The sequence below is a fragment of the Somniosus microcephalus genome, unplaced genomic scaffold, assembly GCF_052327205.1.
Source record: "Somniosus microcephalus isolate GS21.2 unplaced genomic scaffold, FLI_Smic_1.0 unresolved_chr1, whole genome shotgun sequence".
Classification (NCBI taxonomy): domain Eukaryota; kingdom Metazoa; phylum Chordata; class Chondrichthyes; order Squaliformes; family Somniosidae; genus Somniosus; species Somniosus microcephalus.
This window is the reverse complement of record NW_028225179.1, coordinates 11,643,599-11,658,467: the sequence shown is the minus strand read 5'-3', so window position 1 is coordinate 11,658,467 and position 14,869 is coordinate 11,643,599. Positions and strand designations below refer to the sequence as shown.

The 14,869-nt window shown below is 46.9% G+C and overlaps 1 pseudogene across 1 annotated transcript in view; it reads right to left on the bottom strand.

The window, feature by feature from the left end:
* LOC147093439 (uncharacterized) overlaps positions 1 to 14,667 on the bottom strand; it is a 135,845-nt pseudogene extending 121,178 nt beyond the window's left edge. Inside the window, exons 1-2 of the transcript XR_015074707.1 lie at positions 14,614 to 14,667; positions 14,423 to 14,512 (exon numbers count right to left, since the gene is read on the bottom strand). The product of XR_015074707.1 is annotated as an uncharacterized LOC147093439 (transcript). The remainder of the gene's footprint in view (positions 1 to 14,422; positions 14,513 to 14,613) is intronic.
* Positions 14,668 to 14,869: the final 202 nt, after the last annotated feature.

Genomic DNA, 14,869 nt, shown 5'->3' with positions numbered 1-14,869 from the left:
CCAACACTGGACAAACAGGGGGCTATGGGGGGGGGGGGGGGGCGGAGGAGCTAAACACGATTAAAATCATTAAGGAGATGGTACTCGGTAAGATAATGGGACTTAAGGTGGATAAATCCCCTGGACCTGATGGCTTACATCCTAGGGTCTTGAGAGAGGTAGCGGTGGGGATTGCGGATTCAATGGTGGTAATTTTCCAAAACTCCCTGGATTCAGGTAAGGTCCCAGCAGATTGGAAAACTGCTAATGTAACACCCTTATTTAAAAAGGGAAGTAGACAAAAGGCTGGAAACTATTGACCAGTTAGCCTAACATCTGTGGTTGATAAAATGTTGGAGTCCATTATTAAGGAAGCAGTAACAGGACATTTGGATGAGCATAATTTAATCGGACAGAGTCAGCATGGTTTTATAAAGGGTGTTGAGTCTGTGTTTTCAAATGTAGTTATGCTGAATAACAGGACACAGACTACAGAAGTAATTAAACAGGTCTTTAGTGATTAAGGGTCAGGGCTGAACTGAGATACACTTTGCTCCGCAGGGTTTATATACCAGTGTGGTCACCACCGGTACTACCATGTACAGGAGCCATCAAAAAGTAGTCCATCACCTTATGATTCTATCGTAAGGGGAACAGATAGACGGTTCTGTGGCCGTAGACGTGACTCCAGGATGGTTTGTTGCCTCCCTGGTGCCAGGGTCAAGGATGTCACTGAACGGCTGCAGGGCATTCTCAAGGGGGAGGGTGAACAGGCAGAGGTCGTGGTTCACATTGGGACCAACGACATAGGTAGTAAGAGGGATGAGGTCCTGCAACAAGAATTTAGGGAGGTAGGTAGCAGATTAAAGAGCAGGACCTCAAAGGTTGTAATCTCTGGATTACTCCCGGTGCCACGTGCTAGTGAGTATAGGAATAGGAGGATAGAGCAGATGAATGCGTGGCTAAAGTGTTGGTGCAGGAGGGAGGGCTTTAGTTTCCTGGATCACTGGGCCTGCTTCTGGGAAAGGTGGGACTTGAACAAGTCGGACGGGTTGCACCTGAACCAGAGCGGGACAAATATCCTTGCGGGGAGGTTTGCTAGCACTGTTCGGGGGGGTTTAAACTAAAATGGCAGGGGGTTGGGAACCTGAGCAGGGAGACAGAGGAAAGGAAAACAGGGATAAAAGCAAAAGATAGGAAGGAGAAAAACAAATGTGGCAGTCAGAGAAATCAACGATTTAAATCAAACGTGGCCACAGTAAATAATAATTCTAATAAGTTTAAGAGCATTAAAAAAACAAGCCTGAAGGCTTTGTGTCTTAATGCGAGGAGCATTTGTAATAAGGTGGATGAATTGGCTGCACAAATAGAGGTAAACGAATACGATTTGGTTGGGATTACAGAAACGTGGCTCAAAGATGGCCAAGACTGGGAACTCAACATCCAGGGGTATTCGATATTCAGGAAAGATAGGCAAAAAGGAAAGGGAGGTGGGGTAGCATTACTGGTTAAAGAAGGGATTAATACAATTGTAATGAAGGATATTAGCTCTGATGATGTGGAATCTGTATGGGTAGAATTGAGAAATACTAAAGGGAAAAAAACATTAGTGGGAGTGGTATATAGACCTCCAAACAGTAAGGTGGAGGTTGGGGTTGGTATTAAAAGGGAAATTAAAGAAGCGTGCAATAAGGGCACAGCAGTCATCATGGGTGACTTTAATCTACATATAGATTGGGCCAACCAAATTAGTAACAATACTGTGGAGGAGGAATTCCTGGAGTGTTTACGGGATGGTTTCCTGGACCAATATGTCGAGGAACCAACCAGAGATCAGGCCATCTTAGACTGGGTATTATGCAACGAGAAAGGATTAATTAGCAATCTTGTTGTACGAGGCCCCTTGGGTCAGAGCGATCATAATATGATCGAATTCTTCATTAAGATGGAGAATGAAGTAGTTGACTCAGAGACAAGGGTCCTCAATTTAAATAAAGGAAACTACGATGGTCTGAGGAGCGAGTTGGGTAGGATTGAGTGGGGAGTGGCGCTCAAAGGGTTGACGGTGGATAGGCAATGGCAAACATTCAAGGACCAAATGGATGAGCTACAGAATTTGTTCATCCCAGTTTGGCGTAAAAATAAAACAAAAAAGGAGACTCAACCGTGGCTAACAAGGGAAATTAGGGATAGCATAACATCCAAGGAGAGGACATATAAATTGGCTAGAAAAAGCAATAATCCTGAGGATTGGGAGCAGTTTAGGAGTCAACAAAGGAGGACAAAGGGATTAATTAAGAAAGGGAAAATAGAATATGAGAGTAAGCTAGCAGGGAACATAAAAACTGACTGTAAAAGCTTTTATAAATATGTGAAGAGAAAAAGATTAGTGAAGTCAAGCGTAGGTCCCTTACAGTCAGAATCAGGGGAATTTATAATGGGAAACAAGGAAATGGCAGACCAACTGAATGCATACTTTGGTTCTGTCTTCACAAAGGAGGACACAAATAACCGGGGAACATAGGGTCGGATGAAAGCGAGGAACTGAAAGAAATCAGTATTTGTAGGAAAGTGGTGTTAGGAAAATTGATGGGACTGAAGGCCAATAAATCCCCAGGGCCTGATGGTCTACATCCCAGGGTACTTAAGGAAGTGGCCCTAGAGATAGTAGATGCATTACTGATCATCTTCCAGAACGCGATAGACTCTGGAATGGTACCCATGGATTGGAGGGTAGATAATATTACCCCACTATTCAAAAAAGGTGGTAGAGAAAAAGCAGGGAATTATAGACCGGTAAGCCTGACATCGGTAGTGGGGAAAATGCTAAGAGTCTATTATAAAAGATGTAATAGCAGAGCACTTGGAAAGCAGTGACAGGATCGGACAAAGTCAACATGGATTTACAAAAGGTAAATCATGCTTGACTAATCTACTGGAATTTTTTGAGGATGTAACTGGTAAAATAGATAAGGGAGAACCAGTGGATGTGGTGTATTTGGACTTTCAGAAGGCTTTTGATAAGGTCCCACACAAGAGATTAGCGTGCAAAATTAAGGCACATGGGATTGGGGGCAAGGTATTGACTTAGATAGAGAACTGGTTGGCGGACAGAAAGCAGAGAGTTGGAATAAACGGGTCGTTTTCCGAGTGGCAGGCAGTGACTAGTGGGGTACCGCAAGGATCGGTCCTAGGACCCCAGCTGTTCACAATATATATTAATGATCTGGACGAGGGAATTGGATGTAATATCTCCAAATTTGCAGACGACACAAAGCTGGGCGGGATGGTAAGCTGTGAGGAGGATGTCGGGAAACTCCAGTATGATTTGGACAGGTTGGGTGATTGGGCAGAAACATGGCAAATGCACTATAATGTGGATAAATGTGAGGTTATCCACTTTGGTGGCAAAAACAGGAAGGCAAATTATTATTTGAATGGCAATAGATTGGGGGAACGGGAAGTGCAACGAGACCTGGGTGTCCTTGTGCACCAGTCACTGAAGGTAAGCATGCAGGTGCAGCAGGCGGTTAAGAAGGCAAATGGTATGTTGGCCTTCGTAGCGAGAGGGTTCGAGTACAGGAACAAGGATGTCTTGCTGCAGTTGTACAGGGCCTTGGTGAGACCACACCTCGAGTATTATGTGCAGTTTTGGTCACCTTACCTGAGGAAGGACGTGCTTGCCATGGAGGGAGTGCAGCGAAGATTCACCAGGCTGATACCTGGGATGGCAGGAATGACGTATGAGGAGAGATTGTGTCGATTGGGCTTATACTCACTGGAGTTTAGAAGATTGAGAGGGGATCTCATCGAAACCTATAAAATTCTGTCAGGTCTGGACAGACTAGATGCAGGAAGGATGTTTCTGATGGCCGGGGAGTCCAGAACCAGGGGTCATAGTCTAAGGATAAGGGGTAAGCCATTTAGGACTGAAATGAGGAGGAATTTCTTCACCCAGAGAGTGGTGAACCTGTGGAATTCTCTGCCACAGAGGGCGGTGGAGGCCAGTTCATTAAATATATTCAAGAAAGAGTTGGATATATTTCTTGAGGCTAAAGGGATCAAGGGATATGGGGAAAAGGCAGGGACAGGGTACTGAATTTGGATGATCAGCCATGATCACATTGAATGGCAGAGCAGGCTCGAGGGGCCGAATGGCCTACTCCTGATCCTATCTTCTATGTTTCTATGTTAAGGTATCCTCTTAAGGTGGTACAGGTTACATACACTACAATTCCTCCCCTTTTAGCTTAACAGTGTACACCCCAAATTAAACATTACATGGATAACATATGTACAATTTACACACAATAACTGTTCAAAGACTCAGTCTCTGAGGAGGCCTCCTGATCCGGGCCAGATAACGCCTTTCAGGGGTCTCTGGTTCTCGTTGCTGGGGTGACTCATCCACTTGATCTCCTATAGATTTAACATCATCCAATACGTTCGAGTCTGAGGTAGATGCTACAGGCTCAATAAGTTCTTCAACTGGTGTCTCTGCCGTAGACATGGGGTCGACCCTTGTTCTCGATTCCACCAGTTGGTCAGCATGACGTCGTATTACGTTCTCTCCAACGTCTACCGTGTACATCAAGGGTCCTTGTCGTGCACGAATTGTTCCAGGTTGCCATTTATCATCCTTATAGTCCCTGGCCAACACTGGTTGTCCTATTTCAAAACTACGAGTGGCCTTGTTATTTACATGCTGGAATTGCTTGTTTTCGACTTCCCAACGCACATTGGGTTTTAACAAATCCAACCGGGACTGCAACCTTCTGTTATAGAACATTATGGCGGGGCTTTGATTTGTCACTGCATGCGTGGCGTTTCGATACGCCATTAGGAAATTGTCCACCTTGTGTTGTAGTGGAATATGGTCTTCACTCATGGCCTTTATCGCCTTTTTGAACGTTTGTACAAATCTCTCGGCCAACCCATTTGTAGCCGGATGATATGGGGCAGATGTATAGTGTTTCACCCCATTCTTTTTCATGAATTTCTGGAATTCTTCTGACACGAACTGTGGTCCGTTGTCTGAACATATTTGCTCCGGCAACCCATTTCTTGCAAATATGGTTCTTAGAGCTGCGATTGTCTTCTCAGAGGTAGTGGTCGACATCTTAATCACTTCTGGCCATTTAGAATGTGCGTCTACTGCTATCAAAAACATGGAATCCATGAATGGACCTGCAAAGTCGATATGCACACGTTGCCATGGGGTTGAAGGCCATTCCCACGGATGCAGCAGTGCAATTGGAGGTGCATTTTGAACTTTTTGGCACCCTGAGCAGCTTTTAGTCAGATCCTCTATTTGTTTGTCGATACCTGGCCACCACACATAAGCCCTAGCAAGGCTTTTCATCTTGACTCCCCCCAGATGACCTTCGTGCAATTCTTTCAGGACTCTCTCCCTTAATTTAGGAGGAATAATCACCCTTGTTCCATACATCAATGTTCCTTGACATACGGACAGCTGTTCTCGTCTGGCTGAGAATGCTGGTAACAGTGGTTCGCCATGTGCTGGCCATCCCTTCACTGTCAAATTGTAGACCCGAGACAGTGTCAGGTCGTTTCGGGTCTCTCTCTCAACACCCGCATTGGTGACTGGTAAGCATTCGATGATGGTCGAGTGAAATATCGCGACAGGGTCAACTGTCGGTGCCTCTTCCGCTGTAGGTAGTGGCAGGTGCGACAGCCCATCAGCATTACCATGTTGCTTTGTACCTTTGAATTCAATATCATATTGATGTGCCCCTAGGAAAAGGGACCATCTCTGAAGCCTCTGCGCCGTCATTACCGGAACACCCTCTTAGGGTTGAAAATGGAAACCAACGGCTGGTGATCTGTCAGCAGCGTAAACTTTTGGCCTTGCAGGTAATGGTTAAATTTCTTAACTCCCCACACGAGGCTGAGAGCCTCCCTATCTATCTGAGCATAGTTGCGCTCAGCAGAGGTCAATGATCTGGATGTGAAAGTGACTGGCCTTTCCGAGCCATCTGGAAACTTATGCGAGAGCACTGCCCCGATACTATATGGAGAAGCATCACAAGCTAAGCGAATAGGCAGCGTTGGGTTAAAGTGAGCCAACACTTCCTTAGAGGTGATCAGTGCCTTGCTCTTTCGAAAAGCCCGCTTACAATCATCGGTCCACTTCCATGGTATTCCCATTTGCAAAAGAGTGTTTAGCGGGTGTCACACCGTGGATAAATTTGGAAGAAACTTGTGGTAATAGTTAATCAACCCGAGGAACGACATCAACTGGGATACATTTTCTGGTGCAGGAGCTTTTACAACAGCTTCGATCTTGTCAGGTGACTTATGGAGCCCCTCCTGGTCAATGACGTGGCCGCAGTACGAGATTCGCTTTTGAAAGAACTCACATTTCTGGTGATTAACTCTGAGCCCATATTCTTTCAATCCGATGAGCACCTGCTCCAAATTCGCGAGGTGATCCTTATCATTATCTCCTGTAATCAGGATGTCATCCAGGTAGCATTGTGTGCCAGGGATTCCCTGCAATACCTGCTCCATGGCCCTTTGCCAAATCGCTGGAGCCGATGCCACTCCAAAAACCAGCCTATTATACCGATATAAGCCCTTATGTGTGTTGATCGTGAGATACTGGCGTGACGCTTCATCAACTTCCATCTGTAGGTACGCCTGCGCCAGGTCTATCTTGGTGAAGTGTTTCCCGCCAGACAGTGAAGCGAAGATATCTTCAATCCGCGGAAGTGGATATTGCACCGTGTGAAGAACCGGATTAACAGTGATCTTGAAATCGCCACAGATGCGAACCTTCCCAGGTTCCCCCGGCTTGTTGCTCAACGAACGCTTCATGACAGGAACAATGGGTGTGGCCCATTCGCTCCAGTCCACCTTGGACAGTACCCCTGAATGTTCTAGCCCTTCCAGCTCCGCTTCCACAGCAGGTCGTATCGCATAAGGTACCGGTCTGGCTTTGAAAAATGTTGGGTTTGCATGTTCTTCAACCTTGATGTTTGCCGTAATTCCTTTCAGTGTTCCCAGTCCCTGTTGGAACACCGCCTTAGCATCGTCTAATATTTTGGACAGTCGTTTAGGTTTGATGTCGTCCTCCTTACAGGCATCTACAGTCAGTGCTTGTATGGAATGCCAGTCCACATTTATTCTCCGGATCCATTCCCGTCCCAGTAGTGGCGGACCTCCATCAGGTAACACATACAAGTCCATTTTCTGACTTTCTTTACCATTGTAGACCACATTTACTTTTATCTTTCCTTTGGGGTATACTATTTGCCCCGTGTATGTTTTCAATACAATCTCCGTATCCCTCAGGGGAATGTGCGAGAATAACCTTTTGTAATCATGCTTATTCATGACCGTTAATGCCGATCCAGTGTCCAATTCCATCTTCACTTGGACTCCTGCTATCCAAAGCATAACCCAGATAGTTTGGTGGTCTGCTGTGTTACCCACATTATGTATTTTTAGACAACCCAGTTCCTTACTGCTGGAGTCTGAATCCGTCTTCTGTTCATCCGAACTGTTCTCTGTCACCTTGTGTACTTTTTTGTACTTCTCCTGCGGTGACTTTTTGCTGCTGGCCTTCTTTCCTGACCGGCATACTCTCGCTATGTGACCAAGTTTGCCGCATTGCCTGCATTTTTTATCTTTGAACCAGCACTGGTTCTGGTCATGCGTTGTCCTTCCGCAACGATAGCACTTTACTGCGCCCAATGCCATTTCATTGGTGCTGAATTCCAATGGCCTTTGCTGTATCTCTGCAGCGCCTCGTGCTGCTGCCTCGTGCGATGCTGCAATGCTGAAAGCTTTGTCCAGTGTAAGGTCCTTTTCCTCTAGCAGTCGCTTCCGGGTTCCTTCCCTTAGGAGCCCACACACAAACTTATCTCTCAGTGCGTCTGCTAGTCCTGTACCGAACTGGCAGTACTTTGATAACTTGCGCAGTTCGGTTAGGAATTCAGTGTTGCTTTCTTCTTTAAGTTGAATTCTTTTGTAGAATTTAAATCGTTCCGCTATCAGCAGCGGCGTGGGGTTTAAATGCTCTTGCAGGATAGTAACAATATCCGCGAAACTCTTCCCTACCGGATTGTCTGATGTTACAAGGTTCCTTAATAACCCGTACGTCTTTGCACCCATCGAGTTTAATAGGGTTAGTGCTTTCTTATCATCCGGTACCTCATTAGTTGTACAGTAAACTTCGATGCGTTCCACATAAGTGGCCCAATCTTCCACATCGTTATCAAAAGCAGTGATGTTACCCATTTTTGGCATCCTTGCTGAGTTTCTCCTTTCCCTTCGGATATTATTATTATTAATTTATTTTTTTATTTTCAAGATGGCGGCTTTTCCCGCGCTTGTCTTCTTCCCCCGCCAACTCAAAATGGCGATTCCCGCGCTGTTGCCGTTCACGCCTCCCAGCGGTCCTTTATTTTCCTCTGCGCTGCTGCTCTTGTTCCCCGCTGCTCCCGCGGTCCTTGTGGTCATAAACGCTTTTCTGGCTGCTGCGCGTCTCTGCCCCGATTGCAGTCCGGCCCCTGACACCGGCTGCGGTCGTGTTCTCCGCCCTTTTCCCTCCCCTTCTCTCACTGACAACTCGGCCGACTTCCCCCCGTGCCGCTCGATCGGGCTTACCCGCCGCTGTCGTCGAAGGGATGTTCACTGATTTTTGACTTCGTGGCCAGAAACCAACCCGGGTTCCCGATGGCCTCCCATGCGTTGCAGTGCCCAGCAGGATGTTGAGGGCGGATGCCCTTGTTCGACGCCCGTTTCAGAGGACGAAGCTTCCTTTGATGCAAAACTGCCGCTAGGTAAGATCAGACTCGTCGCCACTGTTGAGTCTGTGTTTTCAAATGTAGTTATGCTGAATAACAGGACACAGACTACAGAAGTAATTAAACAGGTCTTTAGTGATTGAGGGTCAGGGCTGAACTGAGATACACTTTGCTCCGCAGGGTTTATATACCGGTGTGGTCACCACCGGTACTACAATGTACAGGAGCCATCAAAAAGTAGTCCATCACCTTAAGGTATCCACTTAAGGTGGTACAGGTTACATACACTACAAAGGGGAAGTCATGTTTGACAAATTTGCTCGAATTCTTTGAGGATGTAACAAACAGGGTGGATAAAGGGGAACCAGTGGATGTGGTGTATTTGGACTTCCAAAAGGCATTTGACAAGGTGCCACACAAAAGATTACTGCACAAGATAAGAAATCACGGGATTGGGGGTAATATACTGGCATGGGTGGAAGATTGGCTATCTAACAGAAAACAAAGAGTTGGGATAAATGGTTCGTTCTCGGGCTGGCAATCAGTAACTAGTGGTGTTCCGCAGGGGTCAGTGCTGGGACCCCAACTCTTTACAATCTATATTAACGATTTGGAGGAAGGGACAGAGTGCAACATATCCAAGTTTGCCGACGATACAAAGGTGGGAGGGAAAGCAGTGAGTGAGGAGGACATAAAAAACCTGCAAAAGGACATAGACAGGCTAAGTGAGTGGGCAGAAATTTGGCAGATGGAATATAATGTTGGAAAGTGTGAGGTTATGCACTTTGGCAGAAAAAATCAAAGAGCAAGTTATTATCTAAATGGAGAGAAACTGCAAAGTGCCACAGTACAAAGGGATCTGGGGGTCCTGGTGCATGAAACACAGAAGGTTAGTATGCAGGTACAGCAGGTGATCAGGAAGGCCAATGGAATCTTGGCTTTTATTGCAAGGGGGATGGAGTATAAAAGCAGGGAAGTCTTGCTTCAGTTATACAGGGTACTGGTGAGGCCACACCTGGAATATTGCATACAGTTTTGGTTTCCATATTTAAGAAAAGATATACTTGCTCTCGAGGCGGTTCAGAGAAGGTTCACTCGGTTGATTCCGGAGATGAGGGGGTTGACGTATGAGGAAAGGTTGAGTAGGTTGGACCTCTACTCATTGGAATTCAGAAGAATGAGAGGCGATCTTATCGAAACATATAAGATTGTGAGGGGGCTTGATCAGGTGGATGCGGGGAGGGTGTTTCCACTGATGGGTGAGACTAGAACTAGGGGGCATAATCTTAGAATAAGGGGCTGCCCTTTCAAAACTGAGATGAGGAGAAACTTCTTCACTCAGAGGGTAGTAAATCTATGGAATTTGCTACCTCAGAGAGCTGTGGAAGCTGCGACATTAAATAAATTTAAAACGGAGATAGACAGTTTCCTAGCTGATAAGGGAATTAGGGGTTACGGGGAGCGGGCAGGGAAGTGGACGTGAGTCTAAGTTCAGATCAGCCATGATCCTATTGAATGGCGGAGCAGGCCCGAGGGGCCGTATGGCCTACTTCTGCTCCTACTTCTTATGTTCTTATGTACTCGCTGGAGTTTAGAAGATTGATAGGAGATCTCATTGAAACTTATAAAATTCTAACGGGACCAGACAGACTAGATGCAAGAAGGATGTTCCCGATGGCGGGGGAGTCCAGAACCAGGGGTCACAGTCTAAGGATAAGGGGTAAGCCATTTAGGACTGAGATGAGGAGGAATTTCTTCACCCAGAGAGTGGTGAACCTGTGGAATTCTCTACCACAGAAGGCAGTTGAGGCCAATTCATTAAATATATTCAAGAAGGAGTTGGATATATTTCTTAAGGCTAAAGGGATCAAGGGATATGGGGAGAAAGCAGGGACAGGGTACTGAATTTGGATGATCAGCCATGATCTCATTGAATGGCAGAGCAGGCTCGAGGGGCCGAATGGCCTACTCCTGCTCCTATCTTCTGTGTTTCTATGTTTAATGGAATGGGCGGACATGTGGCAGATGAAATTTAACGCAGAAAAGTGCGAACTGATATATTTTGGTGGGAAGGACAAGGAGAGGCAATATAAACTAAAGGGTACAATTCTAAAGTGTGTGCGTGAACAGAGAGACCTGGGGGTATGTGTGCACGAATCATTGAAGGTGGCAGGGCAGGTTGAGAAAGCGGTTAAAAAAGCATACGGGATCCTGGGCTTAATAAATAGAGGCATGGAGTCCAAAAGTAAGGAAGTGATGATGAACCTTTATAATACACTGGTTCGGCCTCAACTGGAGTATTGTGTCCAATTCTGGGCACCGCACTTTAGGAAGGATGTGAAGACCTCAGAGAGAGGGTGCAGAAAAGATTTACCAGAATGGTTCCAGGAATGAGGGACTTCAGTTACGTGGATAGACTGGAGAAGCTGGGGTTGTTCTCCTTGGAGCAGAGAAGGTTAAGGGGAGATTGACCAGAATGGTTCCAGGGATGAGTGACTTCAGTTACGCGGAGAGACTGGGGAAGCTGGGGTTCTTCTCCTTGGAGCAGAGAAGATTGAGAGGAGATTTGATAGAGTTGTTCAAACTCATGAGGGGTCGGGACAGAGTAGATCGAGAGAAATTGTTCCCATTGACAGAAGGGTCGAGAACCAGAGGACACAGATTTAAGGTGATTGGCAGAAGAACCAAAGGCGACGTGAGGAAAAACTTTTTTACGCAGCGAGTGGTTAGGATCTGGAATGCACTGCCTGAAAGGGTGGTGGAGGCAGATTCAATCACCGCTTTCAAAAGGGAATTGGATAAGTACCTGAAGTAAAGAAATGTGCAGGGTTACGGGGAAAGGGCGGGGAGTGGGACTCGCTGAGAGTCAGCACGGGCTCGACGGGCCGAATGGCCTCCTTCTCTGCTGTAACCAATCTGATTCTATAGGAGCAGGAGTCGGCCATTCGGCCCCTCGAGCCTGCTCCGCCATTCAATAAGATCATCGACCCCAACTCCACTTTCCCGCCCGATCCCCATATCCCTCGATTCCCCGAGAGCCCAAACACCTTTCGATCTCAGCCTTGAATATACTCAATGATTGAGCCTCCACAGCCCTCGGGCAGAGAATTCCACAGATTCACCACCCTCTGAGTGAAGAAATTCCTCCTCACCTCAGTCTTAAATGGCTGACCCCTTATCCTGAGACTGTGACCCCTGGTTCTAGACTCTCCAGAACTTCAGCCAGGCAAAGCCGCCATCGGTCACTGCAAGAACGGTTAAATGTTTAAAAATGAAACAACAGCAACTTGTTCTTGCCATGGAAGGAGTACAGCGAAGATTCACCAGACTGATCCCTGGGATGGCAGGAATGACGTATGAGGAGAGATTGGGTCGATTGGGCTTATACTCACTGGAGTTTAGAAGAATGAGAGGGGATCTCATTGAAACTTATAAAATTCTAACAGGACTAGACAGACTAGATGCAGGAAGGATGTTCCCGATGGCGGGGGAGTCCAGAACCAGGGGTCACAGTCTAAGGATAAGGGGTAAGCCATTTAGGACAGAGATGAGTAGGAATTTCTTCACCCAGAGAGTGGTGAACCTGTGGAATTCTCTACCACAGAAGGCAGTAGAGGCCAATTCATTAAAAATATTCAAGAAGGAGTTGGATATATTTCTTAAGGCTAAAGGGATCAAGGGCTATGGGGAGAAGGCAGGGACAGGGTACTGAGTTTGGATGATCAGCCATGATCTCATTGAATGGTGGAGCAGGCTCGAGGGGCTGAATGGCCTACTCCTGCTCCTATCTTCTATGTTTCTATGTATTTATATAGCGCCTTTACTGTAGTAAAACATCCCAAGGTGCTTCATAGGAGTATTTTAAGACAAAAAAAATGACACCAAGCCACATAAGGAGAAATTAGGGCAGGTGACCAAAAGCTTGGTCAAAGAGGTAGGTTTTAAGGAGCGTCTTAAAGGAAGAAAGAGAGGTAGAGAGGCGGAGAGGTTTAGGCAGGGAATTCCACAGTTTAGGGCCTAGGCAACAGAAGGCACGGCCGCCAATGGTTGAGTGATTATAATCAGGGCTGCTCAAGAGGGCAGAATTAGAGGAGCGCAGATATCTCAGCGGGGTTGTGGAGCTGGAGGAGATTACAGAGATAGGGAGGGGCGAGGCCATGGGGGGATTTGAAAACAAGGATGAGAATTTTACTTATATGTTTATGCTACCGAGAACATTATGTAGAAGAAAGGTTTAAAAGTAATGCATAACATTTTTCTTTTAAAAGGGGATGTAACATTTGCATATTGAATTATCATTGGCCCACAGGCATCTGTAAGGAATACTATTGTTTTGAAGACCCAGGCTAGGGGTCCTAATGCCAGGCTTTTCCCCACTGGTGCTGCTATGAGTAAGATCACAGACCTAATGCTTTATAAGAGTTAAACTGTAATACTCCATTGTCCTGCAATTTATTATTTTTATACAAAGGCCTAGAAATTGGTTATAGCCGCCAGTGGGGCGCTGGAGGTGGTGCAGGGCTAATTTTTAGCGCCATTTGAAAATTAGCGCCATCTACCGCGATATTGGGTTGTAGCCCGCCTAAAGTGATCGTGGCGCTAATTCTGGCGTTGCACGGTCAACTTAAGGCGCTAACATGGTGGTGCTACTGAATATCGGGGCGGCTGGGTGCAGTGCAGGTGCTGTCAATCATCGATGATCACGAGAGAGTCAGTAGCCAGCCAGCTCTTAAAGGGGAACCTTTACAGGCACCAACAGAGATGTCCTGCACCGTATGCGCGGCAGAAGATCATCCTGAAGCAGTTGGAACAGCTCAGTCAGTACTTCCTAATGGAATAGGAGCCTTCTGACAAACTGCTCCTCCGACATGTTGTCGTAGTGAAAGTGGTCTCTGAAAACCCTCTGGCACCGCTGTCTGGTGTGGCGATGTCTGTTGGACCTCCTCCGTCTGCCCACTCCTGGGCCTCTCTCCGTCCGTCTCTGTGCCTTCTCAAAATGCTCCAGCAGAAGGAGGTTCCCTTCCAAATCAGCCCCCATCATACCAGTGAATAAGGGACCTTTTAAATGTCTTACCAGCAGCTAGGTGCTGCTCACAGGGCTAAATATCCTCTGGCGCCGCTGGGTCAATGGCTGTAAGGATCTCCCAATGCAGAAGCGCCACAAGATGTAGGCACCCAACAGGTTGTGCTCACAGAAGGGCTGACCTTCTCACAGCAGTGGTGTCCCCTTTAAATAGCGCCACTGGACGGCGAGAGTGCCTTGGTAACGTTCCCTTGAGCTATCACTAATAGCGCCAGGTGCTAAAAGTTCTGGCGCTGCCCAATTTTCAGCGGGGGGCGTTAAAGAGGCGTTGCACCTTGAAATGACGTCATGGCCAGCGTGCGCCGGCGCTAAACCCATAGCCAATATGGGACGTGGTGCTAAACTCCCTGTGACCCGCCTGAAATTGCTTATAGCCCCTTTTAACGCTTTTTTTTGGCGCTAATCGGTGGCGCTATCAAACCGAATTTCTAGGCCAAAGTGTGTAAAACAAAACAAGGCACTGCCCCTTTAAATACCTGGGGGGGGGGGGCACCATTCCCCTTTAAACGGCCAAGCAATAATTTTTTTTGTTGAAAAGGGGCCGCAATCCCCTTTGACTCACACCCCCCCACCCACCACAAATACTCACAAGAGAGAGCGAGAGAAGGAAGAATGCTGGTCTTTGTCCCTTTAAACGTGGCTGCCCACCAAAATGTTCACAGCACCAGGGCGCTTTGTTCTGGATAAAAGTCAAAAAGAGAAAAGGTTCATTTATTTTTAAATGCATGCAATTGATGAATAGCTTTGCAATAAAGGTAATGCAAAGGAATAAACACTCACAAGCTTGTTTTTTTCCACCTCCTCCTCCCCTTCCCTTTAACAGCTCCTGCAGACAATGAAAGCAGGAAAGCGGCGCACGCAGCCCACCGAGGTCCCGCCCCCCTTCCTGCAACGCCGCCATTGATTGGAGGACCGTCAGCCCGCCCGGTCCGCCCAGCGTATTCCGCGCTCCTGATTGGCGGGCGCCTCGCGTCAATCACATCCCCCACCGATTACGCGCTGACGCCAGCACGCAACGCCAAGGGGTCGGTTGGAT